This window comes from Dasypus novemcinctus, chromosome 3 (assembly GCF_030445035.2).
Source record: "Dasypus novemcinctus isolate mDasNov1 chromosome 3, mDasNov1.1.hap2, whole genome shotgun sequence".
Taxonomy (NCBI): domain Eukaryota; kingdom Metazoa; phylum Chordata; class Mammalia; order Cingulata; family Dasypodidae; genus Dasypus; species Dasypus novemcinctus.
The window spans coordinates 157,803,975-157,820,438 of record NC_080675.1 but is presented as its reverse complement, the minus strand read 5'-3'; the positions used below and the strand labels follow the sequence as shown (position 1 = coordinate 157,820,438).

General features: G+C 36.4%; 1 protein-coding gene across 12 annotated transcripts in view; it reads left to right on the top strand.

Annotated features, from left to right (window-relative positions):
- MEF2A (myocyte enhancer factor 2A) overlaps window positions 1-16,464 on the top strand; it is a 195,142-nt gene that overhangs the window by 66,936 nt on the left and 111,742 nt on the right. For 4 of the 12 annotated variants that reach the window (XM_058294631.2, XM_058294627.2, XM_058294626.2 and 1 more), the window contains exon 2: window positions 2,206-2,413. The exons of the other annotated variants lie outside the window; for them this stretch is intronic. The gene's annotated coding sequence lies outside the window, so the exon portion shown is untranslated. The remainder of the gene's footprint in view (window positions 1-2,205; window positions 2,414-16,464) is intronic. 12 annotated transcript variants of the gene reach the window in all.

Genomic DNA, 16,464 nt, shown 5'->3' with positions numbered 1-16,464 from the left:
TTGATTTGGACACTTTTAAGGCCTCAGAACTGTAACCTTGCAACCTAATAAATCCCTATTATAAAAGCCAACCCATTTCTGGTATATTGCTTTCAGAGCTTATAGCTAATTAAAACATACATAAATAAATTAGAAGGCCCTTCCTTATAGTAGCGTGCTTGTTAATAAATGTGATGAGATTAGTGGAGTTGGAAATTCATCATTTTGTAATTATCATGACATAGAATGGACTCTAAAACTAGGGGGAACATTTGATGGGAAGTTGGATACTTAATATGGTTTTAAAATGTCTTCCCACAGATTGCTTATTATTTGTGAGGAAGAAATAGATTTTATACAATAGCAGAGAAATCAGATAATGCTTTGAATAATAAAAATAAAACACCAGTAAGGTGTTTTATTACATATACATGAACTTCCTCTGGAAATGATAAACTAAGAAGGATACAAGATCACTTAAGTAGTGTTTTGACTGAGAAATTAAATGTGTAGAAGTATCGATAAACCTAAATTGATGGTTATTCTTTATAGAATAACTGGCTTGTGTTCTTCAAATATCAGTGTCATGAAAGGCAAAGTCAAATATTGGTTTAGATGAAAAGAGATGAAGGGCACTGAGAACTAAATGTAATGTGTGATCCTGGAGAGATTCTGTACTGAAAGGGTGGGAAATGCTCAAAAGGACGTTATTGGGACAATTGACAAATCTGGAATGTGACCTGTACTTTAAAGTATTGTATCAATGTTATATTTCCTGAGTTTGAATGTTAAATGTGGTAGATCTGGATAATCATTATGCAGGAATATGCTACGTTATTTTTGCAACGTTTCTGTAAGTTTGAAATTATTTTACAATTAAAAGTTAAAATAATAAAAAGTAAAGGTGTATGGATAAAAACTTAAAATCATATTTTTCTGTAAACTGAGTATTAATACATAACTTACAGCATTGTTTTACAAAGTACATGAATTAATGTATGTGAAAGTGCCAGACACCATGCCATTGATCATTCATTAATTTAGCACATTTATTGAGTTGTATTTACTAAGCATGTGCTGGTGCTGGGCTTACATTGGTGAGCAAGCAGAAACCATTCCTGTTTTATGGAGGTTATAGTCTGGTATATAATAGGTACTTGAATTATTTCTAAGTGTATAGCTGCTCATCCATTCTGGTACATAAAAGGAGAGGAAAGGAGAGCTTCGAACAAAAGAAAGAATGACAGGGTCTAATGTTGGGAAGAAATGTCAGTTTAAGGTTTTCATTTTTTAGATATTTAGAGTGAGCAGTTGGAAACATTTGAATTAATATGTGCATTGTTGAAATTATGACTATTTCTTGGGATTATGTGTCAGTGTTTCCTTGTACTCCATTTAGCAACTGGCAGTGTCCTTAATTATTATTTTCTCAGTTATTTTTAAAGTTCAGCTAAGGGCTGTAATGATAATAGCATTGTTATTTAAAGCTTATTTGGTTGCTTGACTTTGAGGTGCTTTTTGTATATTTTAAAATTCATAACAATATTAAGGAATCTAGATAAAGGAGATGAGGCATAAAGTAGTTAAGTAACTTTTCCAAGATTTTACAACTTCTGTAGAGCCTGAATTGAAACCAAGGCCAGCTGACTTCAGAATCCTTGATTTTAACCACTAAGCTATAAGCAGTACCATGCTTTCTCTAACTCTCTCTGGCATGTCAAATAGTGTGACTTGAATTGGCCTGCCAGAATATTAATAATAAATAGTTAAAATTCATTTGTGGAAAAGTAATGATGTAACTGTATTTTGAAGTTGAATCCCTAATTCACTTCCTTGGAATTCAATAGAGAAGCTGAATTTAGAGCCTAGCTCAGCTTTCTCTATTTCTTTATTTATGTACTTATTTATGTATTTGTTTATTTATCAGAAATGCTATAATAACTAATTTCTTACAGCAGTGTGCAGTTATTATCTATTTCCATGGGTTTAAGAAGGAATAAAGAAAATAGAAAACATGGGATATTGAAAACAGTAAAATTGAGGGTTTATGTGTTTTATGATGCTGATTGAAAAATGTTATTCAAAATATTTCATTTTAAATTATTTTGCTTTTATGATTTGTATTAGGTCAGGATAAAATAAAGAATAAGCTACCAATTCTGACATTTCTCTATAAGAATTCAATATCCACTTTAAAAATTTCATTGTAATTTTTTTGTATTTCAGATTTAAGGAATTCTTTCTTTTTTTGAGGACATCACCAGGGGCCTTTTACATTTTAAAATGTTTCGGAGTCATTATTGTGGCTTGGGAAGGAAAACCTCTTTCAAAGGTTTACAAGCGAATTTCACATAAATTTATGTTTTTAAAAAATATGAAAACTTGTCAAAGAACAATTGGAATAAACATTGAACATGAAATAAAGATGTAAGAGGTAAACATTGTGTTAAAAATTTACATTTCCTTAGGTAGAGTTAGAAACTCTGTCATATTAACATTTCTCTTTAGATCTGATTTGTCTAATGTGTTCAGATTTCTGATGTATAAAAGCTATTCATTTCAGGGGTGTTTAGCAGGAAAACTTTGTGTGCTGTTTATATCCTTAGTAAAGTATAAGTATGTTTGAATTTTATTCCCTTGTTCCCAGAGCAACTTAAAAGAAGGTACCTTATGGATGTTATAAGGACTTGATTGATAATTCTCCACAAAGTATATCGATAACAAAAAAATATATTAATATAATAATCAGGTAATTGAACATTATATCTAATTATATGTAAATATATAATGTAATTATTATAGTCAGGTATTTCATATATAACCATAGTGTATACACACAGTTGAAGGATTAAAGATGAATTTTAACACTGGTATTTTTCTAAATGTTTGCTGAAGGCATTCTTTTAAGGCATGCATGGATATGAAATTATGAAATAATGGATATCCTAGGTCATCCCAAAGTGTGGACAGGAAGGAGGAAGCAGCTGCAGCTGGGGGGAGGATTGTAGTCCTCCTGCAAGGCCATTGAGTATGAGGGTTAAAGGAGCGTGAGGGGAGAGAAAGGAGGGAAGGCAAGGAACCAGACTATGGTAGTGGCTGTGGGGATTTATCTGCCAGGAATTTTTAGTCCTTGGCCCCTTCTTCCTCTCTCACTGTGCTCCTTCACCAACAGCATATGTAGTGTTTCTATAGTAGAGTTGGGCTAACAGCGGATTTGGGGATGGTGTTGCCCAGTCTTTTTTTATTGAGAGGAGGCTTAGATCCAATGGGGCATATGGGTGGAACTGTCTTGCTTCCAGTTGTAGATACTCTGATATTTGGGTTGGGCATTGCCATCATCATCCCTTTGTTAGTTGTCCAGAGTGAGTTCAATGAACTGGAGAGTAGGGGTTGGCTGCAACGCTGTAGAGATTCAGGGCTCAACTGGCATATGAACAGCCCTAAGATTTGTCTCTAGGATGTATATTTACTGGATAGAGTGCTAATTATAGGTTCAAATAAAAGGAAATTAGGAATAACAACAATAATGTCATTTAAGGAGGTTTTAAGTACATAAAAAGGTAATGTATGTGAAGTGTTCTGTTGTCATAATGATGCATGAAGTTCCTTGAATAACTTCATTTCTTCATTCATCTAACTAATACATAGTAGAGAGCTTATTTATTGTCTGAATCATTTGGCTACAAACTCATCTGATGTACTAATGGATCATATTTTGAATATTATGAAAAGATACTTGAAAGATAAGACAATAGAAAGATTTTTCTAAGTTTTTTCCCAAATTGGATGGCTTTAATGGAATAGTATCCTTTGCCCATCACTGCTGGAAAATTACCAAGTGTATTTTCGCACCTAGGAAGAAAGTTCCAGAAGTCATCTTGAGACAAAAGTTTGTTGATCAAGAATTACTTATATATTTTTTATATTAGGAATTCATCTTCGGTATTCCTGTCTTATCAGAGAAGAATGCACACAATTTATACCTTATTAAGAATACATGGAAGATAGGACTCTTCCATCTGGTTTACCTTAAAACTAAATATTGGAGTTGTCTTCCTCTCTGAGTGAAATGGAGCTAAATCCCTCTTTTATGCTAACTCTGTATAATCTCATTCTTCTCAGTAAGGAACATATTTTCAGGTATATATTTTTATAAATCAGATAGATGTTTTATTATTATAGTTACCATGATTAAATAGAACCTATACATTACCATTTAATCATGGTAACTATAAGTAATAATATGATACACACATGCACACCAACAATTATAATTAATTGATTCTACTTTATTGTGATATTTTGTTTTCATATCTTCTGTTTATACTTTGATACTAGTTTTTCTTTTATAGTAGTGTTAAATGTTTGTGATTTAGTTTGCCAAAGGACTGCCAATGAAAAGTACCAGAAATGGGTTGGCTTGTATAAAGGGGATTTATTTGGGTAAATCTTACAGTTTCAAAGTTGTGAAAATTCCAACTCAAGGCACCATAAGAGGTGCTCTCTCACTACAGTCAGCTGCCACGTGGTGAAGCAAGATAACTGTCATAGGTCCCTGCCTTCCCCTCTGGGCTGTACCATCTCCTGGAGCTCAGCTGTGGGTATCTAGGCATAGGGCTTGTCTCTTAAAATGGCCTCCCTTCTCAGACTTGGCTGCTATGCTTTCTTCCCAAGTTCAGCTGCAAACTATCAGGTACTTGACTCATTTCTCTCTGGGCCTCAGCTCTTTGAACCTCTCCTTTCTCTCCCATGGCAGGATAAATATGGTGGTGGTCCCTTTCCCTGTGTGTCTGTCTTTATATTAGACCCAGCAAGAGGGTGGAGACTTAATCTGAGCCACGCCGCAGTGAGATAATCCAGTCAAAAGGGTCTCATACCTATAGGAATGGATTAGTTCATTTTTTGGGATTCATAAAATAATTTCAAACTGCCACAGTTTGTTTTAAAATATATTTATTGAAGTATACAAGGGAATTGAATAAAGGAAAAAAAAGGAATTATATTTAAAAAATAAGTATATAATGTAGAGTGGTATGTGACTAGGGCAAAGATTGAGAAATTGGCTATTATAGTAGAAAAATTTCTGGCTCTTTTAACTAACTGAGACTAGCAGGTTGCTTATCCTCCTCGGATTTCAGGGGTTTCTTTGCTTAAGGGTAAGAGAAATAATACAAGATGATTTCAAAGGTAATTTGAGAGTTAAAGGATTCTATCATTCTTCATGCAGCCTAATTGAGGTTTGGCAAAGGAAAAGATTGAGATTAACCTGATCCTGGAGCAGTATTAACTCTGTTCTTCTCCTTTCCTTTCTATTAACACCATTTAAAGAATTTTAATAAAAAGGTAGAAGTCAAGTAAATTTAATAATATACATATAGCAATTTTGTCTATTTTTGTTTTGTTTGCTTATGAGGTCTAACCTCATAAATTAATAAATTACATAAAACACAATTAAATTGGAAATTAATGAGAAGATAATGCTTTACCTCTGATTTTTCTTGTGATTTCCAGTGTATGTGTAAATAACAGTGATAATGTGTCAAAATAGCAGGTACATAGTAAATAAAGTACTCTTTTGTGTCTGATCATAAATATCAGTAACATGTTATACCATGATAAGAAATTTGTCAGCAGCATATTATATTTATGGGTCATTTCCCCCCAAACATTTGCATTTGTGTAGTATGTATGCTTACCTCAAGTGGTATATATAATCTGCATAATTGCAGTTTTGCTGTTGTAAAAACTTGTTTTTTTTTTAAGATTTATTTTATTTCTCCCCATCCCCTCATTGTTTGCACTTGCTATGTTTGTTCATATTCCTCGTTTCTTTTGGAGGCACCTAGAACTGAACCTGGGACCTCCAATGTGGGAGGGAGGTGCCTAATTGCTTGAGCCACCTCTATTCCACACTTTGTTGTGTCTCTCATGATGTTTTTCTTCTTGTGTCTGTTGTTGTGTCAGTTAGCTGTGCCTGCCTGTCATGTCAGCTCTCTTGTCTTGCTTTTCTTCTTTAGGAGGCACTGGGAACTTCCATTTATTGCTATCTTGGGTCTCTCATTATGTTTTTCTCCTTGTGTCTCTTGTTGTATCATCTTGTTGTGTCACTTTGCTGCTTCTGCCCATTGCGCCAGCTTGCCGTCTTCTTTAGGAGGCACTGGGAACCAAACCAGGGACCTTCCGTGTGGTGGGTGGGAGCCCAGTTGCTTGAGCCACATCTGCTTCCCAAACACCTGTTTTGATTTAGAAGTTGTCAGGTACCAAAGGTTATAAAACTAGTTTAATGACATTTTAGAGCCAGAATCTAGGTTTTCTGATTTATAACTTGGAAAAGACCTACTCTGTCAGATAATACTTTTAATTCCAAGCAAATTGTAAAGAAAGAGTAACAGGAAATTGCACAAAATGCTAAAGTAGAAGGAATATTCATTGATGTTCAAAATTCACTCTTGGGTGAATTGTATTGACTTTCAGGATTTTTTTTTTAGTTTAAAAGCAACCAGGGAAATGGATATGGCTCAAGCAATTGGGCTCCTGTCTACCATATAGGGGGTCCAGGGTTTGATAACCAGGACCTCCTGGTGAAGGCAAGCTGGCCTGCACAGCAAGCTGGCCCATGCAGAGTGCCAACCCATGCGGGAGTACCACCCTGTGCAGGAGTGCCACCCCACGCAGGAGTGCTGCCCGGTGCAGGAGTGTCAGCTGATGTGGAGAGCTGGTGCAGCAAGATGATGCAACAGTAGACACAGAGGAGAGACAATAAGGGACATAGCAGAAGAGGGAACTGAGGTGGCTCAAGAGAATCATTACTTCTCTCCCACTCTGGAAGTTCCCAGGATAGGTTCCCGGAGACGCCTAATGAGAATACAGGCTTTCACAGAAGAGCACACAGCGAATGGACACTGAGAGCAAGACACCGGGTGAATGTGGGGCAATAAGTAAATAAAATCTAAAAAAAAAAAAAAGGCAGTCATCATGTTTGTTGTTTGTAATGACCTTTTTCCTTATTACAACAATGGTATTTATTTTAGAAAAAATAAAATGAAAATAAGAAAACACCCCACAAGCTATTATTTTTAATAATGTGAGTATATGCTCTTGGTTTTTTTTTTTCATCTGTGTACATAATATTTGCAGATTTTTTCAAACCCAGGCAAAGGTGTATTCCTCCCTCTCCAACAGTATATTGTGAACTTTAAAAAAAAATTTTTTTAAAGATACTCGGTACATTTTAAGCCTTAACTCCCTATTTTCTATACCTACCCCATCCTCTGGTTATACCTTGTAGATTCTGACTCTGAGTTTGTTTATTCTAGTTATTGTTTCAGTGAGATCATACCATATTTGTCTTTTGTGTCTGACTTGTTTCATTCAACATGATGTCTTCAAGGTCATTCATTTTGTCTCAGGTATCAGAACTTCATTACTTTTTTATAGCTGAATAGCATTCATTATGTGTATATATCACATTTTGTCTATCCATTCATCGGTTGGTGGACACTTGGATTGCTTCCATATTTTGGCAATTGTGTATAATGCTACAGATATATGAACATCTATGTACAAATTTCAGTTTGAGTCCCTGCTTTCAGTTCTTCCGGATATAGTAGTAGGATCACCAGTTCATATGTTAATTCTATACTTAGCTTCCTGAGGAACTGCCAAACTGTCTTGCACAGAGGTTGCACCATTCCCACCTACAATGAATGAGTGTTTTTGTTTATCTTCATCCTCTCCCACACTTGTAGTTTTCTGTTTTTTTTTAAATAGTAGCCATTCTAATAAATGTGAAATGATATGATTGTGGCTGCTGTAATTTGCATTTCCCTAGTGATGTTGAGCATCTTTTCACATACTTCTTTTGGTTGATGTTCTTTTTGTTTTGCTTTATTTATTATTGAATGTCTTTTTTTAAAAAAATATTCATAGATCACAAAAAATGTCATATTAAAAAATATAGAAGGTTCCCACATACTCCACATATTTCCCCCCCCCCCCCACTCCTCCCATATCAACAACTTCATCATTGTGGCACATACATTGCATTTGGTGAATACATTTTGGAGCACTGCTGCACCGCATATACTTTTTAGCCATTTGTATGTCCTTTCTGGGGAAATGTCTATTCAAATCATTTGTCCATTTAAAAAAATTTTGTTGCTTATGTTAACATTTGGTTGTAGGGTTTGTTTATTCTGGATATTAAACACAGGATATATTTGAGTAGGATGTCTATTCACTTTTTGACAAAGTCCTTTGATGCACAAAAGTTTTTCATTTTGAGGAGGTTCCATGTATCTACTTTTCAGTTTGCTGCTTGTGCTTTGGGGTCAAAGTCTAAGAAACCATTGCCTTCCACAAGATCTTGAAGATGCTTCCCTATATTTTCGTGTAGGGGTTTTATAGTCCTGGCTCTTATATTTAGGTCTTTGATCCATTTTGAGTAAATTCTTGTATATTGGTGTGAGATAGGGAGCCTCTTTCATTCTTTTGCATATGGATATCCCTTTCTCTCAGTACCATTTGTTAAAGAGACTATTCTTCCTCAGTTGAGTGGACTTGGCAAAACTAATTTGGCCATATTTGTGAGAGTCTGTTTCTGAACTCTCAGTTTGCTTCCATTGGTCAGTATATCTTTCCTTATGTCAGTACCATGCTGTTTTGACCGTGGTGGCTTTGTAATATGCTTTAAAGTCAGGAAGTTTGAGTCTTCCAACTTTGTTCTTCTTTTTCAAGATGTGTTAGGCTATTTGGGGCCCCTTACCTTTCTAAATAAATTTGGTAATTGGCTTTTCCAGTTCTGGAATTTCTGTTGGGATTGCATTGAATCTGTAGATCAGTTTGGGTGGAATTAACATCTTTACAATATTTGGCTTTCCAGTCCATGAACACAAAATGTCCTATTTATTTTGGTCATCTTTGATTTCTTTTAACAAGGTTTTGTAGTTTTCTGTGTACAAGTCGTTTACATCCTTTCTTAAATTTGTTACTAGATATTTGATTCTTTTAGTTGCTATTGTAAATGGAATTTTTTTTTTCTCAATTTCCTCCTTGGATTGCTCATTAGTACATATAGAAAAACTATTTTTTTTTGTATTTTAATTTTAAAGAAACTTTAGATTACATAAATGTTACATTGAAAGTATAGGGGAATCCCATATACCTTACCCCCCCACACACCGACACTGTCTCCTATTAACATCTTTCATGTTTGTGTCACATCTTTTGGAATTGATGAACACATGTTGAAGCATTGCTGCTAACCATGGCATATAGTTTACATTGTGCTTTACTCTTTGCACTGCATAGTTTTATATGTTATGGCAAAATGTATAATGGCCTGTATTCATCATTGTAAGATCATGCAGAACAACCCAGATGTCTCAAAAATGCTCCTTGTTACACAAATTTGTCCCTCTCCCTCCCCTCAGAACCTCTGGTGATCACTGCCTTTATATGAGTGCTACCAGTTATTTTATAACCAGCATAATAATAAGTCTACTTTAGCCCATAGTTGTAATCCCCCTTATGTTTGTTCATTCCTCTCTAGAGGATTTTGGGATGGTGATGCCCACTCTGCTTCTGATTGAGAGGGGGCTCAGGTCTCATGGGGCAGATGGATGGAACTGTCTTGCTTACAGTTGTAGATACTGTCCATCATCATTCTTTTGTTAGTTGTACTAGGTGAGTCCAATGAATTGGAGGATAGGTGTTAGCTGCAACTCTGCTGAGATCAGGGCTCAACTGGCATATGAACAGCTGGAAGATTTAAGTCTCTGGGACACATATTTAGCAAGTATAATGCTAATTATAGGTTCAGATAAAAGGGGCATAACAACCATGTATATGAAATTATACGTTAGTCCAACTCTGATTTGTTGGGGAATAGGTTATCATATATCCCAAGTTAAGGCCCACTGACAGGATGCCGAATTCCTGGCGTTGTCTGCCTTGCCTATAGTGTTCAGGTGTTTCTAGTGCTCTCAGGAGACCCTCTGCTTGAGGCTTTGTTGACAGGGGTTGTTAACCTTTTTTGTTCCACAGACTGCTTTGCCAGTTAGGTGAAAACCACGGACTCCTTACTAAGTCCACATTATACTGTGTATTATTTAAATATATTATACCCACACCAACACATCCCCATAGGAATAATGTTTTTTTGAATTTCAATTCAAGCTCACAGTCCCCTTGTTAAGAACCCCTGTCCTATGACGTGAATAAGCATAACCGCTGGAATGACCTCCTGACTCACTTTGAAATCTCTTTAATCTTGTGTCCCACCCACTTTGCTGAACTTGTTTATTAGCTATAGTTGCTTGGTTGTAGATTTTTTGGGACTTTGTCTATATAGAATTATGTCATTTGCAAATAGTGAAAGTTTTATTTCTTCCCTTCCAATTTAGATTCCTTTTATTTTTCTTGCCTAATTGCTCTAGCTAAAAGGTCTAGTACAATATTGAATAAGAGTGGTGACAGTGGGTATTCTTATCTTGTTCCTGATCTTAGAGGGAAAACTTACAGTCTTAAACCATTGTGTATGATGCTAACTATGGGTTTTTCATATATGCCTTTAATCATGTTGAGGACATCTCCTATTTTTCTAAGTGTTTTTAATCAAGAAAGGGTGCTGAGTTTTGTCAAATGCCTTTACTGCATCAATTGAAATGATCCTATGTTTTTTCCTCTTTGATTTGTTAATGTGGTGTATTACATTAATTGATTTTCTTATATCAAACTACCCTCAGGGTCTATAACTCTTTTTTTTTTTTTCCTAAGCAGGTCCTGGTGATTAAACCCATGACCTTGTATATGAGAAACAGGCACTCAAACCACTGAGCTACACATGCTCCCTAATGTATAAATCTTTTAATCTGGTATTGGATTGAATTTGCAAGTAATTTGTTGAAAATTTTTATATCTATATTCATAAGAGAAATTGGTCTGCATTTTATATTGGTCTCATAGAATGAGTTAGGAAGTGTTGCTCCCTCTTCAATATTTTGGAAGCATTTGAGAAAGATTGATATTAAATATTCTTGGTAAAATCAGTAAAATTCCCCTGTGAAGCTATCTGGTCTAGGCTTTTCTTTGTTGGAAGATTTTTGATGCCAGAAGCTGGAAGTCAAACACACACATGATGGCAGACAGAGAGAGAAAGAGCCTTCTTTGTCTCTTATAACAGTTTTGCATTTAAAGTCTATTTTGTCTGATATTAGTGTAGCTACCTCAGCTCTTTTTTGGTTACTATTTGCATGCAATATCTTTTCCAGTCTTTCACTTTCAACCTATTTGTATCTTTGGGTCTAAGTTGGTCTCTTGTAAACAGCATTAGTTGATCATAAATTTTAATCCATTCAGCCAATCTCTGTCTTTTGACTGGGGAAATTTAACCTATTAACATTCAAAGTTATTACTATAAAGGCAGTACTTCTGCCATTTTAGTCTTTGACTTTTATTTATCATATCTTTTTTTTTTTTGTCTTTTTAACCTTTAGTTACCCTTATTTTTTTTTTTTTTATTTTATTCCCCCCCCCCCCCCCCCCCCCGGTTGTCTGTTCTTGGTGTCTATTTGCTGCGTCTTGTTTCTTTGTCCGCTTCTGTTGTCGTCAGCAGCACGGGAAGTGTGGGCGGCGCCATTCCTGGGCAGGCTGCACTTTCTTTTCACGCTGGGCGGCTTTCCTCATGGGCGCACTCCTTGCGCGTGGGGCTCCCCCACACGGGGGACACCCTTGCGTGGCAAGGCACTCCTTGCGCGCATCAGCACTGCGCATGGCCAGCTCCACACGGGTCAAGGAGGCCCGGGGTTTGAACCGCGGACCTCCCATATGGTAGACGGACGCCCTAACCACTGGGCCAAAGTCCGTTTCCCTAGTTACCCTTATTGATAATCTTTATTTCACTATTGCAAGCCACTCTCTCCTGTCTTTTCTTTTTTAGCCCATAGAATTACCTTTAGTATTTCTTATAGGGACAGGTCTCTTGTTGAAAAACACTCCAGGTGTTCGTGGATATTTTAAACCCTCATATTTGAAGGACAGTTTTCCCATATAAAGAATTTTGGCTACAGGTTTTCTCTTTCAGTACCTTAAATATCATACTACTGCCCTGTCACCTTCATGGTTTCTGATGAGAGAAATTGTCATTTATTCTTATTACAAAGCCCTTGTATTTGATGAGTCAGTTTTCTCTTTCTGCTTTTGGAATTCTCTCTTTATGTTTAGCATTTGACATTCTGATTAATGTGTGTCTTGGAACAGATCTATTAGGACTTATTTTGTTTTACATATGTTGTGCTTCTTCAACATGTGTATTTATGTCTTTCATAAGAGTTGGGAAATTTGGGGCCATTATTTCATCAGATATTCTTCCTTCCCCTTTTTCCTTCCCTTTTCCTTCTGGGATACCCGGTGATGCTTATGTTTGTACACTTTGTGCTGTCATTCACATCTCTGAAGCCCTGCTCAATTTCTTCCATTCTTTTCTGTATCTGATCTTCTTTGTCCTGTCTTCTACTTCACTGATTCTTTCCTCCTTGTTTACTTCTGCTGTTGTATGCCTCTAGTACATTTTAATCTCTTCTACTGTGCCTTTCATCCCCATAATTTCTGATACTTTTCTTTTTTTTTTAAACAACTGGTTTTATTTTATTTTAATCATTCTTCTATAACTTTTGCTTTTTTTAAATACTTATTCCCCACCCCCTTGTTGTTTGCACTTGCTGGCTGCTCTGTGTGCCCATTTGCTGTGTGTTCTTTTTCATGTCTGCTTGTCTTTTTCTTTTAGGAGGGACTGGGAACTGATCCTGGGACCTTCCAGTGTGGGATAGAGGCACTCAACTGCTTGAGCCACCTCAGCTCCCTAGTCTGCTGCACCTCTCACTGTCTCTTCTCTGGGTCTCTGTTTGTTGCATCATATTATTTCTCCAGCTCCCTGTGGCATGGGCCATCAGCTCTCCACAGTGCAGGCCAGCTTACCTTTACCAGAAGGCTGCAGGCATCGAATCCAGGGCCTCGCATATGGTAGATCAGAGCCCAATTGCTTGAGCCACATTCGCTTCCCTGTTACATTTCATTTTATACTTTGAAGTTATTCATTATGCTCACAGATTGTCTTCTTAATATCCTTTATTTCTTCAGCCATATTTTCCTTCATCTCCTTGAATTGATTTAGGAGATTTGTTTCAACATATTTGATTAGTTGTTCCAAACTGTGTCTCCTCTGAAGTTTTAATTAGTTCCTTTGACTGTGCCATATCATTCTGTTTTTTAGTTGTAATTTTTTGCTGATGTCTAGCCATCTGATTATCTTGAGGAGTTTACTTGAAGGTCAGTTTCTTTCTCTTGCCTAGGGTTTTAGGTCAACTGGTTGTGTGTTATGGCTCTTCTTTGATGCTTGTTTCAACTTGTTCTGGGCCTTTAAATAGCCCATGTTTAACTGATCAGATTTTTTTCAGTTCTGCATCTGTTTCTGCCCTGGATATGTGGAACAATTTTTATGATTGCATTTTTTGTGCTGTTGTTTCACCTCCAGAAGAGAGCTTCCTTTCATCTGTTCTGTTTGTTTTTGTTTTGCCTTTATAGTTTTTTACATTCCTTGTCTCTAGCAGTTTTTGGCTGGAGGACAAATTCTGAGAGGAGGGTCACCTTGGTGAAGACTTTTCCATGTCAGTATTTCCTAACCAAAACAGGGCCAGAGATCCACAAGTGGGGCACATACTGGCTCCAGAGTGCCCTGGGGAGGGGATCAGGAAGGAGGCCAAAAGCCTCTTTGACAGCTTCCCACAGCTATGATTTCCTGCCTGCCCAGCAAATGCAGCCTTTCAGCTTATTGTTCCCTCAATCCCTGAGGGAAGCACTGTGTCTTTAAATCTCCACTGCCTCTGCTCCCGTCCATTGTAAGGTTGACACAATGGCTGTTGCCACTTTTGTCTAGGGCTGGTTGAAATAGTAGCTCAGCCTAGCACTCCTTTCATTTTTGTGTCTTTGGGCCTAAGGTAAGTCTTTTTAAGCAACATGCAGTTGGATTATACTTTTGATCCATTCTGCCAATCTGTCTTTTGATTGGGTGTTTAATCCATTTACATTCAGTATAATTACTGATAAGGCAGTTTTTACTTCAGCTATTGGTTATACATCTTATATTTCTTCAGTCCGTCTTTTCATTTACTGCAATCTTCATTGGTGTATAGTTGATCTCTTGTGATGTAACTTCTTTTTTGAGAAGTTCGTGTTTAATAGTTCAGATTTTCTCAGGTCTTTCTGCACCTGTATCTTTCCCTGTGTATGAGCTATAACTGTTTCGATTACTATACTATGGGTGACTAGTTCACCTCCAGGGAAGGATTTCCTTTATTCTGTTCCTCCTCAAGGTTGCCTGGACTGTTCTCTTTGTTCTTCCCTAAAGCCATGGTTTCCTCTATTCCACTCCCTTGCCTTAGGCCACCTTTTCACTCTTCTATCCATTCTGTCTCTCAGCAGTTCATTTTCCTGTTTTCATGTGACTTTTCTGCTTCCGGTAACTTTAGTGTTATGGAATCCTGATCTGTGGAGCCAGATGTTACCAGTGTTCATAAATCACCTGATTTTTGGTTTAGGTGCATCAGCAATTGTGGACCTGGCTGGGAGTATGCAGAGCTTGCCAGTAATTCCACTGCAGGTCACTTTGATTTCTGGTGGATCACTTTTTATACTCCCTCTGACCTCAAAGCCCCTGCACTGGGATTAATGTAGATTTAGGTTTCCATTCCTGAATGTGCCTGGGACTCTGTGTTGCTGCTTTGGGTGGCTCTGTGGCCAGTGACCGTGGCAGAAATTTCCCTGGTCATAGTGTTGCTGGTGTCTGTCTTAAACCGCTGCCAGAGTTAACCGTCTAGTCTGTGCTGCTCTCTCGACTTTTTTTTCCCTCTTCCATTCAGCATTTGGGGAGTCTTTCCTTAGTCTCTGTTGACCCATAGAGTTCCATGTGAGTTGATTCTCTAAAACAGATTACTTTGGTTTTGTTTTCCTAGTTTGAAACAACCTACTCCAGCATTACCAAAAGCAAAATGCATATGTTTCTAAACTTTGAATTTTTTGGATTTTAGAAGATAGTACAGTGTATATACTTTATAGGCATTAACCAATCTTGGACAGCATACCATAATTTCATGACAGTAAAATATATGAATATTAATCCTGCCAGTGACAGTTCATAATGGGAATTGGATATAGTGTGATATGTTAGCATACATGGTTGGAGAAAGCTAACTTCTCTGGTTTATAATGAAGTCTGTTAAGAAAATGGAAACATTCTAAAACACAGCTGCTTGTTTGGTTCTAGCCAGTGACTAGCCATCTTTTATTTCCTTCACATACTATTCCCTTTGCCAAGCAAATGGCACATCCTCAAGCTACATTCTTTTGTTTAAATGAACTTTTCAGTACTTAACCATACAAACTTACTTATTTGATGGTTTGATTACAATGTCTGTTTGCTCATTAGACTCTGAGCTCTATGAAATCAGGAATCACATTTCTCTTTTTCCTTGACCATTCTGTCATCAGTGCTTAGGTCAATGCTTAGGAATACATTTATTACAAATAATTAATTAATATATGATCAGTTGTTAATAGACGATCAATTAATGTTTATATTAATGAAGGAATAAAAGTGAATAAATATATATAAGAAGTGCTATGCTTATGATAGTGGTCGTAATGATAGAAAATGAAAGGCTCATTGCATTTCAGTAAAATCTGATAAAAGCCAGATTTAATAAATACTGGATGTTTATGTTATGGCTAGTTTCATAGATATGTATGTATAGCATTACAGATTACTTCACTGAAGTTTCCTTGGGAATTTATTATTGTTGAGTGTGATTTAGCGTTTGACCCCCATTTTACCATAAATCCATTGTTTTTATGTAAACTTTGAAAGCATAACTTTTTTTAAAATTGAAGTATATCATTCATACATGAACACACATAAACAATAAGTGTAAAGATTGTGAACTTATAAAAAACATACATAACATCACACAGGGGTCTCGTACATCACCCCTCCACCAACTCTTTGCATTTGTGTGAAACATTTGTTATAAACTATACAAGAGCATTGTCAAAATATTACTGCCAACTATATTCCTTATCTTACATTTAGTGTATTTTTCCAGCAACCCATACTATTTTTTTAAAATGTATTTTTGTTACAGATATTGTGAACTTGCAGAACAATCATACAGATGTGTAGATTTCCCATACAACTCCACAATCTGGTGGAATACTTGTTACAGATTATGAGATAATATCAGACTATTACCACCAATCATGGTCCATAGCATACATTTGGCACACTTTTTCCATACACCTTCATTATCAACACAGTACAGCTTGGCATTAATGCAAAAATATAGTACTGCTGTTAACCACAGTCTATAGGTCACACCAACTGTAGTTTTCCCATGTTTCTCCATATTCCCATCACCTTGCAATAGTGATGTACAT